Raw genomic sequence first — 15,100 nt, forward strand, 5'->3', positions numbered from 1 at the left:
CAAGAGCTGGGGAGGTTTAATTGAGCTTCCTGAATATGATTTGTAACTAATGTGAGCCCACGGAGGATTGTCACTATGCCAGAAATACAACAAAGATGCAGTCGATGGCATTTCATCTCTTCAACAATGGAAACCCAATTCCAGCCTACACTGCCCATGCATTCATTCCCCCGTGATATTTCATCTTCTCTGCTTTCTTTTTTTTTTTAATTTTATTTATTTATTTTTAGAGAGGGAAGGGAGGGAGAAAGACAGAGAGAGAGAAACATCAATGTGCGGTTGCTGGGGGTCATGGCCTGCAACCCAGGCATGTACCCTGACTGGGAATTGAACCTGCGACACTGGTTCGCAGCCCATGCTCAATCCACTGAGTTATGCCAACCAGGGCTTTCCACTTTCTACTTTGAAAGTGCCTAACCCTACATAAAAGTTAAATGAGTATTTGCATACTCTTCATCTACATTTCCCGATATTTGACACTTTTCCATATTTGCCTTATCTTTACAGAAACATACACTTTTCTCATTGATCACCTGCTCGCGAGCTCCTGGAACCAGATTCTCCCTCAAGGGCCTTAGAGAAATGCATCCCTGCCAACACCTCCATCGGAGCCCCATGAGACCTAGTTCAGACTCCGACCTCCAGAACTGTAAGGTAACAAGTTTGCATTGTTTTAAGCCACTTAAAAAATGTAGAAACAAGCCTGGAAACTGTCAGAGCACTGGGGCTGCGGACGAGGTCACTGAAGTCCTTGTGTCTGAGCCACGAGCCACGACTGCACCTGCACCTTGGGAAGAAAACTTGGGAGTGAGAGCAGCAGAACCTAGAGGGCAAACAACTGGCAGCCTTTGTTGCCGATGACAAAATTAGAGCTTTCAAGCAAACAAAACAAAACAAAAAAAATACCCCAGAACTTTAGAAAACTTGCATCTATCGCCAAGACCTCAACACCTTCCCAAAACTTAAAGGGGTTTCTCATGTCATTGGTGGTGATACTGACAATTGTGATTTTTAGAAAAATATTACATGATTAAATGTGTCTACATGCCAGATCTGCATAATTCAGCTGAGGCAGTAGTGCAGTAACAGGGGTCATACCCGCCTGGTGACGGACTGGCTCAAAAGGCAGAACAGATCTGTGCAGTATTCAGCACAAAAGCTCACTGATGTGGTTCAGGCTCCACAGAGGAACCCACCACCACCTGTGAGTTTCCGTGTAGTATCAAAAGAAAATGTCCACGATTATCTGGAAAGGCTACTGAAGTACTTCTCCCTTCCAGGGACATCCCAGAGGCTATCTTTTCTTTACACTCGACAACTAAAACAACACATCATAACTGACTGACATGCCCCGGCTGGGTAGCTCAGCTGGTTAGAACATCACCCCCATACGCTAAGGTTGCAGGTTGAGTCCTCGGTCAGGGCACATACAGGAATCAACCAATGAACGAATTCATATGTAAAACAACAAATCATGTTTCTCTCTCTCTCTCCCCTTCCTCCCTTTCTTCTAAAACCCATAAAATTAAATAAAAGCTGATGCACAAGCAGACATAAGAATCCAATTGCCTTCTACTAAGCTAAACATTAAAGAGATTTGCAAATATGTAAGACGGCAATGCTCCTAATTAAATATTTTTAGGTTTTGGAAAATATTTCTTTTCATTAAAATGTTATGTTAACATGAAATGGTTTATTGATGCTATTTTTAAATGGATCAATACATGAATATTTGTAATGTGATAAACATTGATACATACAACCCACTTCAGCCAAAGCTCTGGGAGCCCTCAGTAGACTACGAACATGAGGGGGTCCTGAGACCGAACAGTCTGAGAACTGTTGCTTGTCTGGGTGCCCAGTGACGTGAACACAACCAAATCTAACCCCCTGCTTGGTCGGGAAAGCAGCTGCTGGCCTCTCCAGGCTCCAGGGAGCAGCCAACAGTGATTCCTGATCTGTTCATACTGTCCTGTTAGAAGCAATTCACACCCAAGTTGCAAGTCCTGAAGAAAGAACAGCTGTGCATTGATCTGGGGTGAGCTCGCCAGGGTTAATGGGGCCAAATACCTGGTAGATCAATCCATTAGCACCGCTTTGCTTTAATCCCAGAATGTTCCAACCAAGTAATTCCATTTTTTCAGATTTGAAAGTCAACTTGCTGAAAACAGAGTAAAGAGAATGCTGCATATGCCTCATGCCTAAAGAACTCAATGTCGTTCATTTCATAAACACAGCACGCAGCATTCAAACACCACCCCTGGCAGGTTCCCAGGACCACACAGGGGCCGCCAAGGTGTGGCCATGGTACCACGTGACACTGTCACGCCGATGAGAGATATGTACATAAGATAACCTAAGAACATCTGCAAATGAACTTCTACTGAACAATTTATAAATCAAAAGGAATCAGATCTTTCCTTTCACTACATACCCTTAAGCAAATATTTTTAATGTTATTAAACATAATGTCCAATGTTTTGGCAACTTAAATAGGTGCTTTGCCCATGAATGAGTTTTTGTACTGTCCCTTGTTCCACAATTAACCAGGGATGCAGCAGTGAACTAACTACACCAAAATTCCTGTCTTCACAGAGTTTAAATTCTACTACTGGGAACACCTCTTCAAAAAATAAGAATGGATGAAATATTAAGTGGAGGCAGCACACTTCTGATCCCCTAATACAATTCCACTAAGTAATTAGAAACAAGATGAACTGCAATGGCATCCCACAAGGAGGTCAGGTATCAGGGTCACTGTCGGGAATGAAGCTACAAGAGGGAGGAAGCACACGCAGTTCAAGGCAGTCAGCAGCTATTCTTAAGACCACTGCCTCCAACCAACAACTGTGGCAAGAACAGAGCTCCTTTGGGACGGCCAAGTTCCTCTAGGCAAAGGGATAAGCAGGGTGTCAGAATTCTGGAAGGACGGCATTTGTAGTTTGAAAAAAACAGACAATAATTAATTTTTTATTTGACATAAACTTTCAGAATTTCAGCTTGAGCTTGGTTGTTAACAGGGACCATGGGCTGAGGCTGAAAAGCACTCCGAGGGAGTTGCCGAACTAGCCTTCCTGCTCAAGGGAAGAGTCAGACGGCAGAGTCAAGACCTGAACTGCAGAAGGAGCCACAATGTGCCCAGAACCACGAGGGCAGGCCTCCAGCACCATCAAAGGCTCCAGAACTGTCCTCAGACTCTCATGCTTTCTTGCTCTCTCTCTATGAGCCCACAGTATGCGCACAGTGGGGTGGCATCAAGAAGTGGCATCACAGGGGCTGCACCAGCAATGCGCTAAAAGAATGTGACTCCAGAATGGGAATCACATTCCCATTTTCTGGGCCACAGGAACTCAGGAATGATCTCCTCTGTTTACTAGCCTCCCAGTCTTAAAACTCTGTCTGCCCTTTGGATTTTTCCACAAATCTACAGACTCTTGTTAACTCACAACAGGCAGGCTTAGATGACACCAGAAACCAAAATACCTTTATACATCACGCTCCCCTGCATTTCCATCTTACCCACACATTCTGACTTCCACAGCTCTGTGGCCACACAATGCATTCTCAGGGACCAGTTTCTCAGTGATGACGTGCTGTCTCTGCTTGATGACAGTGGGTAGTATGGCTGGTGCTGGTGGTCCCCAGGCACACTCACAAAATGAACTCCAGTGTCCACTTCAGAGCGTGAGTGAGTCACCTCTTCTCCCTGTTGCCAATGTCCACCCTGACTCCACCTTTATTTGGGACCCTAATCAGTTTCTGTCCAATCCCTAAGGCAGCAACAACATTTAAGCAGAAAAGCTGTTTGAAAGGCCACACAATAGACAGACATTGTGGTTCTGCAATGCTTATTAGGAGGGGAAATTACAAACTTGAAAGGAAATGTGGCCAAGAAAACAGCCAGATGTTCCTCCTACTCCTGAACCCTTCAATAACTAAAATTACTCCAGCCCATTCCGCACCGAATGAAGGGCCACTGGCCTCGCAATCTGCTGATTCCTCCGCCTCTGAGATGTAAAATACTCCTCTGAAGGCCAGAGTCCTTTGCTGTGCACTAGCAGGCCTGCAAAGGACATTCTCCCCCTGGGGTGGGTCTCCTGGGGATGGCCCACCAGGGGAGGGGGCAGCGAGAGGCTGGGAAGAGTCAAGTCAGAGGCTACAGGACAGAGGCTGCAGGCTTTTTAACCAGGGCTGATTTGGGCCCTAAAGCACAGTTAGCAACGTCTGCAGACAGGTGTGGCTGTCACGGTCGAGGGCTCGTGGTACTGCACCGAGTGTGCGGAGGCCAGGGATGCAGCTGCTGGTCTCACAGGGCACAAGCGGCTCCCACCACAGGGAGGGCTGGAGGCTCAGGGGGTGGAGACCGGCCTTCCTGTGGGCAGCTGCGGGCTGCAAAGGGCCCTGCAGATTTGTTTGTAAGTGAACTGCTTTAAAAATTATTGTTAAATAATGTTTTATTTTTTAAAAACCCACTATAAACAATGTCTGCAGGTGAGCATGTATTCATCACAAACACTGTGTCACCACCACATCTCTGGAGAACTTTGATGTCCCCAAACCAGGACTGAGAATAATCGAGAGGCAAATGGACGAAGAGAAAGTAAAAGATTTAAAACTGCAGTATGAACAGACAAGCTTCACTTGCTCATCCAGGTTCTCATTTCTAAGAGTGACTCAGGTACCTTGCAGAACTGCTTGAGATTCATTCCTCTGCATGTAACACAAAGACGATGAAAAATCTGGAGAGGTGACGGCCAGCTGGGGCTTCCTGGGAGACTGCGCTGAGTGCTTGTGACACGTCTCTTGTGAACGCTCGCAGCAGCCTCCGGAGAGGACCCCTGACCCCCAGTTCACAGATGAGGTGTGGGAGCTCAGAGCAGGTGAATAACTCGGCTTCGATATTAAGGCTCCACTGCCACCTTATAAAACCCACTGTTTTGGTGTCTAAGAAGGAAGGATGTCTCTGTTCTGTGGTTCTGAGGAAGGACACGGATGAGGCAGCGTGCAGGACCAGGAGGGCAGCTTCCTCCCCAGGAAAGCTCTGCCTACCAGTAAGCCGTGAACCTCTTTATTTTTTCATGCCCTAGAGTTTGGAAAATGAAATGATAGGTTCTAAGAGGTGGAAGGGGTTGACAGGTCATCTAATGCAGAGGTCCTCTCAGACTATAAGAGGCAAAAATGATTAGGGCAGGAAAACAGTGGAGCAAGAGGAAGGGAGGCCTGGTTCTAGGCGAGGAATGGAAGAACTCGCTGCTTTTCCATTCAGTCCTTTCCCTCCCCACTCCAAACGCTGCCAGCAAACAGCCTCCAAATTCTGACTCCAGTCCAGTCATAACAAACAGATGTTTGTCCCCAGTGACAATAAGAATAATGGCTAACCTTTATGTTAAGTGCCTACTATGTACCAGTGCCCTGGCATACGGCATTGAGTGTCATCTCAGTTACCTCAGACTGGGCCAGTGAAGCTTATTCAGCTTTTACACCTGCACACACACGAAAAACCAGCTGTATAAAGTGGAACCTCGGCTCAGACCCTACCCTATGGTCCATGACTTTTTAAATTCCTCACCTGAGGATATGTTTATTGATTTTAGACAGAGAAGAAGGGGTGGGGAGAGCAATGTGAGATGTGAGGAAGAAACACTGATTGCTTGCCTCCTGTATGTGTCCCAGCCAAGGATCAAACCCACAACCCAGGCATGCGCCCTCACTGGAACCTGCTGGTGTATGGGATGATGCTCCAACCAACTGAGCTACCGGCCAGGGCTGCTTCATGATTTTTAATATGATTGAGAGTCCACAGGAGACCTACAATAGATCCCCTAGGGCAGGGGTGTCAAATTCATTTTCACTGGGGGCCATGCCTTCAAAGGGCCCAATGTAATTTCGACTCCTTAACAGTTAAGGAGTCCTTAACAGTTTACACAGTCCTAAAATTATTTCAGCCCTTTGAAGGCACTGCAAGGCTGACATGGCCCCCAGTGAAAATGAGTTTGACACACCCCTGCCCTAGGGCAGTGGGCCACACTGTCATTACAGTAAAATTTTAATTAGATACAGGAGCCATCCTCCCACTTAACAAATAGGTTCTGAAGACAATTTTAGTTTCAATCCCTGACTTTCAAAAAAAAGCACTGAATTTATACTTTAAGTGGATGATCTTTATGGTATGCAAATTATAATCAATGAAGCTGTTTATTAAAAAAAGCAAACAAGTGCCTAATCCACAAAGGACTGCAACTGGTTTTTCTATTAGGTGCTAGGGAAGACACAGTAACTTCTACACAAGTTCAGTTGCTAAAGGAGCACTTTTTCTCACATACTTTCATTCTGCTTCCGGTCAAAACTCTACCACTTCCCCCCAAATCCACCCTTACAGCTCCGGGCGCAGCTGGTGAGGTCTCCACTCCAGCTGCACAAGCCGGTTATTATGTGGAACAGGCATCACACTTGGAGCTTCAGGAGCATGATTAGCTCCTGTGTGCTGCCTCAACTCTGGTTGTCCAGTTCCATTGTGAACATGAGCTCGGTTTTGACTCACAGCTTCATATGCCATGGCAACAGGGTATAGAATAATGAAACTGAGGAAGACTGCAGCATTGGCTGCTTTAAATGGCATGCTTAGATTAAGATTTTAGTTCACACAGGGGACAGGAAGTGGGACCCCTCTCAGTCTGGGTACTCATGGTCCAGGACCTCAGAGAGAACAGGACAGCTTTCATAGGTAATCAGAAGAAGTAAATGATTACCAGGTAGTAACAAATTTAACAGTCTCTTAACACCAACACAGTATTTTCCACCACCAGCCAGGTACAGCTCCAGCGGGGCAGGGAAAAGATGTGCCCAGCTTGGGAAACGGGAAGGAAAGAAGTAGAGAAGGCAAATTTGGGAATGCACCCCCCACTCAAAGTCCCAAATGCTCAGGAAGCTTGGTGGCAGCCCTTTGTCTGCCGAGGCACACCTGACAGGTGAGTTCAGCAACTCTCCTGGGCATTGACAAGCCCTCCTGCAACTGGGGGCAGGCAGGTGTCAGCCTGCCCTGTCCTCCCACGGAAGGATGTGTCCCCAGGGTGTGGCAGCTCTGAAGCAGCGTGTAGAGACAGATGAACCTTGGATGTGGCTGGGGGCTACCAAGGGCAGCCAGGTTCAGGAGAGAGGAGCTTGCCTGCACTAGCCCAGCCATTACCAAAAAGAATTAAGCAAGCACTTGCAGGTTTTGGCCTCTGAGTTTCCATGCTGTGTCACTGCGATTCTGCATATGAACACATCCAGGGAACTGCAATGTGCAGGGAGTGATTTATGACGCCAAAGGGCTCCCATCCAGGACACGTCTGCCAGTTAGGGACTCAATTTAAGGATGGCTCTATCTGCATGTTTTTTTCTCTAAACTCACACTAGATTTCTTCTTGAGAACATTTTAATTAACATGAAACAGTCCCAACAGGCTACATATGAAATATGAAATAATCAAGGAACACCCATGCGGGTAGAAGGAATTGCAAGATGATCTAGGACATTCCAAAGCAGCCTACCTGCACGCCGCCTCCATGAGTTTTTGATGCGCTGGGGCAGCGTGCATGCAGTTATTCCGACACTCAGTCTCAGCCAAGAGGCCGAGAAGCAATGCATAGTTATTCCTGATACTATTCCTTAAAGGAACCCACCTTTGAATAACTTAAATTTGTTTGAAAAAACTTTGTATTACTCTCATAAATGGAGCTCTACCAAAATGATCTGAAACCTGACATTAAACAGCTCCATCAGCCCATGAGAGGGCCGCCTGGCTCCTGCAGGGACCCTCACGGCCACAGCCTTTGGGCGGTGAGCTCTGCGTGTGTCAGGCACCTGTGTTTTCTAATACGCATTCACGTCTAACATACTACTGTGTTACGATAACAATGTCTGTACACTCCCTAAAATCATCTGGCACACCACACTCTTAGGGAAACAAAATATGTAGCCCACACGTTGCCACACTATGGCACTTGGCTCATTTTTGTATTGACCATCAGTTAAGAATGGTTTTTATTAAGTTCATTTGGAAAAACCAAAAGGAAGAGGAAGAGGAGACCAATTATTTGACACAGACTACAAATGACCCAAAAAAGCCTAAAATATTTTCTATCTGGCCCTTTTCAAATCAGATTTCCTAAGCCTTGACATATTCTACGCCTTTATTTTACCAATGAGGCCACTAAAATCCAAAAACACCTAATGACTTGGATCAACTTGTTCCAAGTAATTGAAGGAATTTTACCAAAGAAACCATCAGCTTAAACACTTTCAAAATGGGCCTCTTTCCGAACATTACGGCTACATATTAAGAACTGAGGCTTAACTGAAACAAACCAAAATGTGGGGCTGCACACCTCATGTAGCTGGTCTTTGTCCCCCGAGACTTGAGCTGCACCCCATTTACCCAGAGCCACTCTGCACCTTCTCCGCCACGGGCTCTGAGCAGTCCGGGCACCGGCAGCGGACGAGGCCTCTCTGACGGAGGCTGTGCCATGTCCTCCAGGCTGAGGGTGTGAGGGCTGCTCGGGGTCCACCCTCACCACCCGCAGGCTTTGTAAATAGCAACTTTATGAACTCACCTCAGACAACCTGGTGTGAGAGGACCATCTCTTCCCTGCAGAGGCCCTAAGGGCTGCAGCCTTATGGGCAGTGAGCTCTAGATGTCATGGCTGCTGATGTCACCTGAGGAATGCAGGCAGTCCAGGCCACTGTCAAGTACAATGCTTCCATTATATACCCGCACGGCTGGACAGGGCCTTCAGCCATCCAGCGACTCGCTCTCCTCCCCCTAGAGTAAGCTACACAGACCTCCCCTAGTATCAAAAATGCCTGGACAGATTCTAGTGCCTAGTGACAACAACACACTGTATTATAAAAATGCATTTTTAAGTCCTCAGTGTAATACAGTAAAATCTGAGCAGCTGGAATGTTGCAGACATTGCTAAGTCTTCCACGTGCACAGAAAACCAACCCTCAACCCTCACTTTATAAATGAGAAGGCCGAGCCTCAGAGAATCTCAATGGTGTGTCTTGCTCTAGGTGGTTGATGTGGCCTCTTCTCAAACCCCTTCCACTGGGTCAGCTCCCCCCAGGATCTGACTCTGTGGCTGACCAAGCCCTACTATGAACACAGCAAGGCCTCCAGCTAGTCTATCCACACAGACATCCCAGTCACATCACACAAATGAAGTTAAATGAGATAAAAGGGCAAGATGGGGTGGAGGTTTCTGACATAACACAGAAGCTCCCTCTTCTCACCTACCTCTGCCCTGACCTTGGCACAGAGAAGAATGCCAGGGTTCCAGGCGCCTGGATGGCAAGGCCTGGCCACTCGTAACAAGCTACGGTATTGATTCCGTTGAACTAAGTACACACTGAATGAACACATTTCACATCTGCTCGCTGATCTGATGAGGAATCAGGGGACTTGCCTACTCCTGGCTGTGCGATCTCAGGCAAGTCACTCGGCTTCTCTGTGTCAGTCTTACCATCTGGAAACGGGCACCATCACTCACCTCCACCTCACCCCATCCCTGCTTGTCCCCCATTTGGGAAGATCAGGGAAGGCAAGATAAAGGCTAAAATCTCAGATAAAATGGATTCAAAACATGGTGGGCAAGTTAACTTAACTTTTCTGAGCTTCCTTTTTTCCCTCTGCAAGATGGGGATTATAACAGTAATAGCTACTTTAGAGTCTGGGGAGGTTCAGATGAATGAATACGCACAGAACATTAAGGAGCACCAGGCACACAGCAAGTGCCACATGTTTGCTATTATTGTTATTATTATTAATTTCTTAATCTATAAGAAATCTAATAAAGTGCTGTGGAGATTAAGCAGGTACTCAAAATAATAACTAGATTATTATATGATGAAACTCTGTAACTGACAAAGGAGTATACAAATAAACAGCTTAAAAAATAAAAATAAGCTTATTGTTTGATTTATTTCCAATTGTGCTAATTCAGATGTCAGATGCTATGAGGGCAATTGCCTAGAAATGCTTAAATTGACATAAAACTATTAAAAATATAAATATAACTATATATATAAACAATACAATTAATAGTGACTGAGTTTTTAACCACAGTTTGTGTGTGTGTGTGTGTGTGTGTGTGTGTGTGTGTGTGAATATTTGACTATCCCAGTTTCTATAGAACTAACAACCAAAGTCCTCTGTGGGCAGTGTCGGGGGGTGGCAGCAACCACAGATGTCCTGGATCACAGCTGTCATCTTGGCACCGAGAACTGTCCACTGAGGTGCCTCCCTTAAAAAGACGGCTGCGGGCTGTGGGTCACTCCTCTGGATGATGCCGTCTTACCCAGAGACCCTGGCATCTGTCTGCCTCTCCATCCCCAATATGGAGGTTTTTAGCTTGTGTTTCACAAATGAAACGCTTTGCTTTACCTGTTCTGCCACAGGGGCAGCCTCTCCCACGTATTCTACTCTAAATTCAATGGAAAAAGACTGCACAGCCATCTGGACACTCACAAAGCCCAGTTATTTATTTTGCCAAAGTGTGTATACATTGAATAATATGTTTATTTTCCATGTCCCACTTTCTGTCTCTAAAGACAAATGATTAAAGAAGAATTTCAAGGGCACTTCTTTCCGCTCATCCCCTCCAACCTGGTCACACTAAGCAGCCTCACTTCCTGCCTTTCAACTTGCGTATCAGTCCACGAATCATCCACTTTTCTTTGTTGATCTTTCTGTGTGTAAAGTTGCTTCAAAACCTTTCTTCAAAGGAAAGGTCAAAGTGAGACGTCACCTGCGAACAAGCCACAGGGCCTGCGGCCCGGAGGGCACCAGCTCCCAGGGCGGAGGCCACCTGTGGGGGGTGTGGAAGTCACCAAAGGCAGGTGGGAAGGGCGCCAAGCTGGACCACCTGACCTATCACCAATGACACCCCCTCCCAGAGAGACCCAATCTACTGGGGCCCCCAGGCCGTCAGGGACAGAGAGCCGGGATCCTTCATCCAAGAGCTGTGTACCGAGTGTCCACTGCACACACGCTGTTAGGAACTGCGGGCAACGGGAAAAGCTATGTGGTTCCTGCCCTACCGGGGCTTACAGCTTAACAGGGGCGAACGGACATATACCCAGAAAAGGACAGATATAAAAACACACAAACAGGGGAGAAATAACACAAACAACAACAAAGGAGGACATACCCAAAAGCACGGGACTTCAGAAAGACAGAGGGTTGGGAAACTGTAAGAAAAAGAGAGTCTGCCCAACAAGATGAAATATTTCAGAGAGACAATGGGGTGAGGATAGATGACAGACTGCAAGATTGCTTAATTTAAACAAAAAAGGGGGGGACAACTGTGAGCAGTTTTAGTGTAATAGTAGGAGCTTGCTTTTCGAGGGCATAAAGGTAGGTGAGAAGACATCGGGGCTCTCCCTAGCTGGCTTCATCATAGAGGAATGGGGTTCTCAGCCAGCTGCTTGCACCTTCACAGTGCCTGCAGAGGACCCCACGGAGCTATGCCCCCGGGGGCAAGCATGTGGGTAATGCGGCTGCATGCACCCAACCGTTCTCTGCTAAATGAAGGAAAATATGAATGAATGCTGTACTTCCCAGAGAGCTTTGCATTGAAATTTGAAATCTAATAACTGTACGACAGTCTCGCTTATATCTTGGCATTCCATGGCACTTACCCCAGTTGCGAAGGCTGTTTGCCCTTTCGCCAGTTTGCCAGCTGATTGCCTGTAGCAGGGCTCTCCTTGTCTGTGTGGGCCTCCGCCAAACACGTGAGCAAAAACACCTGCCATCCCTCCCAGTGAGGCGTATGGTCCGATTCACAGAAAGAGAGCTGAGGAGAAAGGCTACCACCTCCCAGAATGCAGTGATGTCACTGCAGACACATTTTTTCTATGCCCCTTTGTGGAACAGCTGCAACTGTTCTTTAGTCACAGGAGCACTTAATCAAACAAACATCTAATAACACCACGATTTTCTTATTTATACATAAAAGTATTATTCAACCCAGCACCAATTTCCCTTGATCTGTGCTGGAAGAAATCCCAGGGACACCTTATCAAAACAATAAACTTCAAAAAAGATGACCACCTATATTTTCAAAAATACGACACTCTGACTTAGGATAAATCCCCAGTATATTTTGATTTTTTATAAATAAAACTTGATTGGCTTTGCCATTGTCAACTTTCCATTCTTCTAAAAGGCCCCAAACTTAGAATCTACAAACAGGTCAAGGTGGCCAAAGTAAAAGCTGTCTCAAGCTTTTGGATGTGCTGTATGCACAAATTAAACCAAAGGTTTTTCCTGCCAATGCCTAAAAAGTTTTAATTCCAAATGGAGTCTATATTCTTAGTACTAGTTTTTTCAAACTTGGCCCAAAGGAATGCACTGTGTCCTCAGGTGCCAGCTCTAGTCACCTGCCACGGCCTTGCAACCTCCAAGGAAGGACCTATTCACCCATGATTCCCCCTTTGGACTGGAGATGCACTTTCTATGATTAACTCCCACCAGGCATCAGTAATGCTCAGTGCTGCTTAATGCTGCCGTGAGCGAGGGCGCACACAGCACTGGCCGCTGAGAAAACGGACGCTTTCGCTTTTGGCAGGCAGAAAGGGCCGCACGACTGCTTCCAATGAGACGGACCAATTCCCCAACAGAGGGAATGACTAAGGCAATTAACGTGGCCTTAAAACTGGGGTCCCTGGCATCATGTCATTTTTTCCTGGGGTCCCCAATTCTCCCCACTCTCTAAAGGCTGACGCCAACGATACTAATTTCAGATCAAACTTATATTTCATGGAGCTGCAGAATGTCAGGCTTGGAAGAAGCTGGGGGTGGGACCTCAGAGGTCCCGAGTGAGGGGAATGGGGGCAGAAGAGGGCACCCCAAAGAGAGCACAGGGAGCTCCAGGAATTCAGCTCCAAGTGGGGCTCCGAGTTCAGGCGAGAGGGCTGTGTCTCTCCTGCAGCTGCAACTCACTTTACAATGTCCACGGAATGCACACAAGACAACCTGGACAGGTGTCTTGCTCCTCTCTGAAATGCCAAGAACATAAATAAAAATATCTTGGTCAAACGTGTTCTGCTCTGGCCAAGAGTCCTGTCTTTGGAGAAGCTCACAGAGCAACCTTTGTGGGCAGACATGTCCCATATAGCATTTTTAGAAGATGAACTCCAAACACCCCTGGCTCCCACGTGCTATCAATAAGGACGTTCTTTGCTCCCTCTCGTTGTCAGCTGGTCACCAGCTGTGGAAAGCACTGTTTGTTTTTTATTTATTCTAAAACATTTGAGAGTCCAGACAAGGAACAAGAGTGGTTCCACCTGCCACAGCCTGTAAGAGTTTTAAACTGTGGTCATTTCTCTTTCTCTTGGTATTGCCAGACTGGAAAGTCCCCAATCTTCCAGTCACCCCTTGTATCAACTCACCAGCACCCCCAAACAGAAGTGAAGGTCTCCTTGGGACTGGCAGACCAGAAAGTCCCCTCTTCTGTAATACAACCCTTATCGGATTTCTGTCCACAGAGCAGATATTTAAGACATCTGAACTTCATCTGCACAATTGAAGTCTTTTTTGCAAATTTGACTATTTGCCATCCTTTGTCCTCCTTTGAACCTTCCGTGAACTCAATACAAGGGTGTGCTATTATCATTCACGCGCATCTGCATATCTAAATAAAAAGGCTCTGCCATCAGGGGATCAGGTCCAATAAGGCGCATCTAAAGGGCTTGGGCAGAATGCCCTTAAGGGAGTCCTTGAAACTGAGACCCAGGCAAGCTGCCACCCTCCATCTCCAGGCTGGTCTCACGCAGAACACAGAACAGCAGTGATCCTTCAACACCCTCTGGGAAGGGTTCCCAGTCTCATCCATCAAAAGCAGTGAACTTCAGAGAGTCACATTTGCCCTTAGGTCTGCATGCATAGCTGGTGGCAGGCAAGACCCTTCCCCTTCTCACAACTTGAACTTCACCTTTGTCATTGTCCCACTAGGCAGGCAGAAGTGTGTGTTTCAGAGGAGGCAGGGAGAAGCAGAGGTGGGAACACCGAAGGATTTTCCAAAAGAAATGTTTCTGGCAAAAGACAGCTCTTTCTAGAAACACTGCTACAGAAGGGCTTCGCTCTAAATTCCAGTTGGGGGCCCCCACAGGCCAGCTTGCTTTCTTTTTCCTTTCGTGGGACCTGTGTGCATTTTGATTAGTATAGCTGGCTGCTCCTTTTGAAAAATAACCTCTCTCAAGTTTCTTCCCTGGTGACATAGTTTGGGACTGAAACTTGTCAGAGCCTATTGCCCTAACACCAGGCCCTCCATTTCTACTCTGGGAGATTGCTGCTGCACCCCACTCGATGTTCATTTTTATAGTGTGGACACCGAACTGCACATCACACTTTAGTGGACACAAAATCATAGTAAATCACTGATTCACTACTTACGGCTGCAAAACCCAAAGGAAATATCCTAATGCAAGTCCAAAAGTAAAAACCGTGACCCTGGGTACTCACACGGGCACATTAGTGAGCCTGTGGCTGGGCTGGTGGCACGGAGCACTCTGGACTCCCAGACCGACTCATTGAGGAGGAGGCAAGCTTGGGAACACACAAAGAGGAGGGTGGGTGGGGTCCCAGGACAACCTCAGGGCCAGGCAGCAGGAGACAGAGGGCTCCAAGCTCTACACACCTTTCATCAAGCTGTGTCCTCCCCATTTGGCTTCCCAGCACATCCATAAGACATCCCTACCCTGCAGGCTGCCCTGCGCCCGCTCAGACAACCCACGGACACACTCGGAGGGGTTCCTGCGAGGGACAGCATTGTCTTCTCCTTTACAGGCTTTTTCACACCTTAAAATGTGTCTAATTTCCTCACCTGGCTGTTCCGCTGAACTATCAAGACACATTCCTGTAGCTGACAGATTTTCCTCTCTGCCAAAGTAAGTGTTATCAACAGCACGATTATTCACAGGCCCAACTGCAAAGCTTCACCCCTGCAGCATGCTGCTCATCTTAACACCCGGTGAGACAAATCTATTATGTGTGAGTTTCCAGACTGAAACCGTAAACAAGATGATTATAACTGGCCCCTGCATCCAAAGATCTCCCGTC

General features: G+C 46.8%; 1 protein-coding gene across 4 annotated transcripts in view; it reads right to left on the reverse strand.

The window, feature by feature from the left end:
• SLC7A1 (solute carrier family 7 member 1) overlaps positions 1–15,100 on the reverse strand; it is a 63,057-nt gene that overhangs the window by 32,849 nt on the left and 15,108 nt on the right. Inside the window, exon 1 of one of the 4 annotated variants that reach the window (XM_045844805.1) lies at positions 8,595–8,709. The exons of the other annotated variants lie outside the window; for them this stretch is intronic. The gene's annotated coding sequence lies outside the window, so the exon portion shown is untranslated. Of the gene's footprint in view, positions 1–8,594; positions 8,710–15,100 lie in introns of those variants that run through there. 4 annotated transcript variants of the gene reach the window in all.

The sequence above is a fragment of the Phyllostomus hastatus genome, unplaced genomic scaffold, assembly GCF_019186645.2.
Source record: "Phyllostomus hastatus isolate PE091 unplaced genomic scaffold, TTU_PhHast_1.1 phas_contig_41, whole genome shotgun sequence".
NCBI lineage: Eukaryota > Metazoa > Chordata > Mammalia > Chiroptera > Phyllostomidae > Phyllostomus > Phyllostomus hastatus.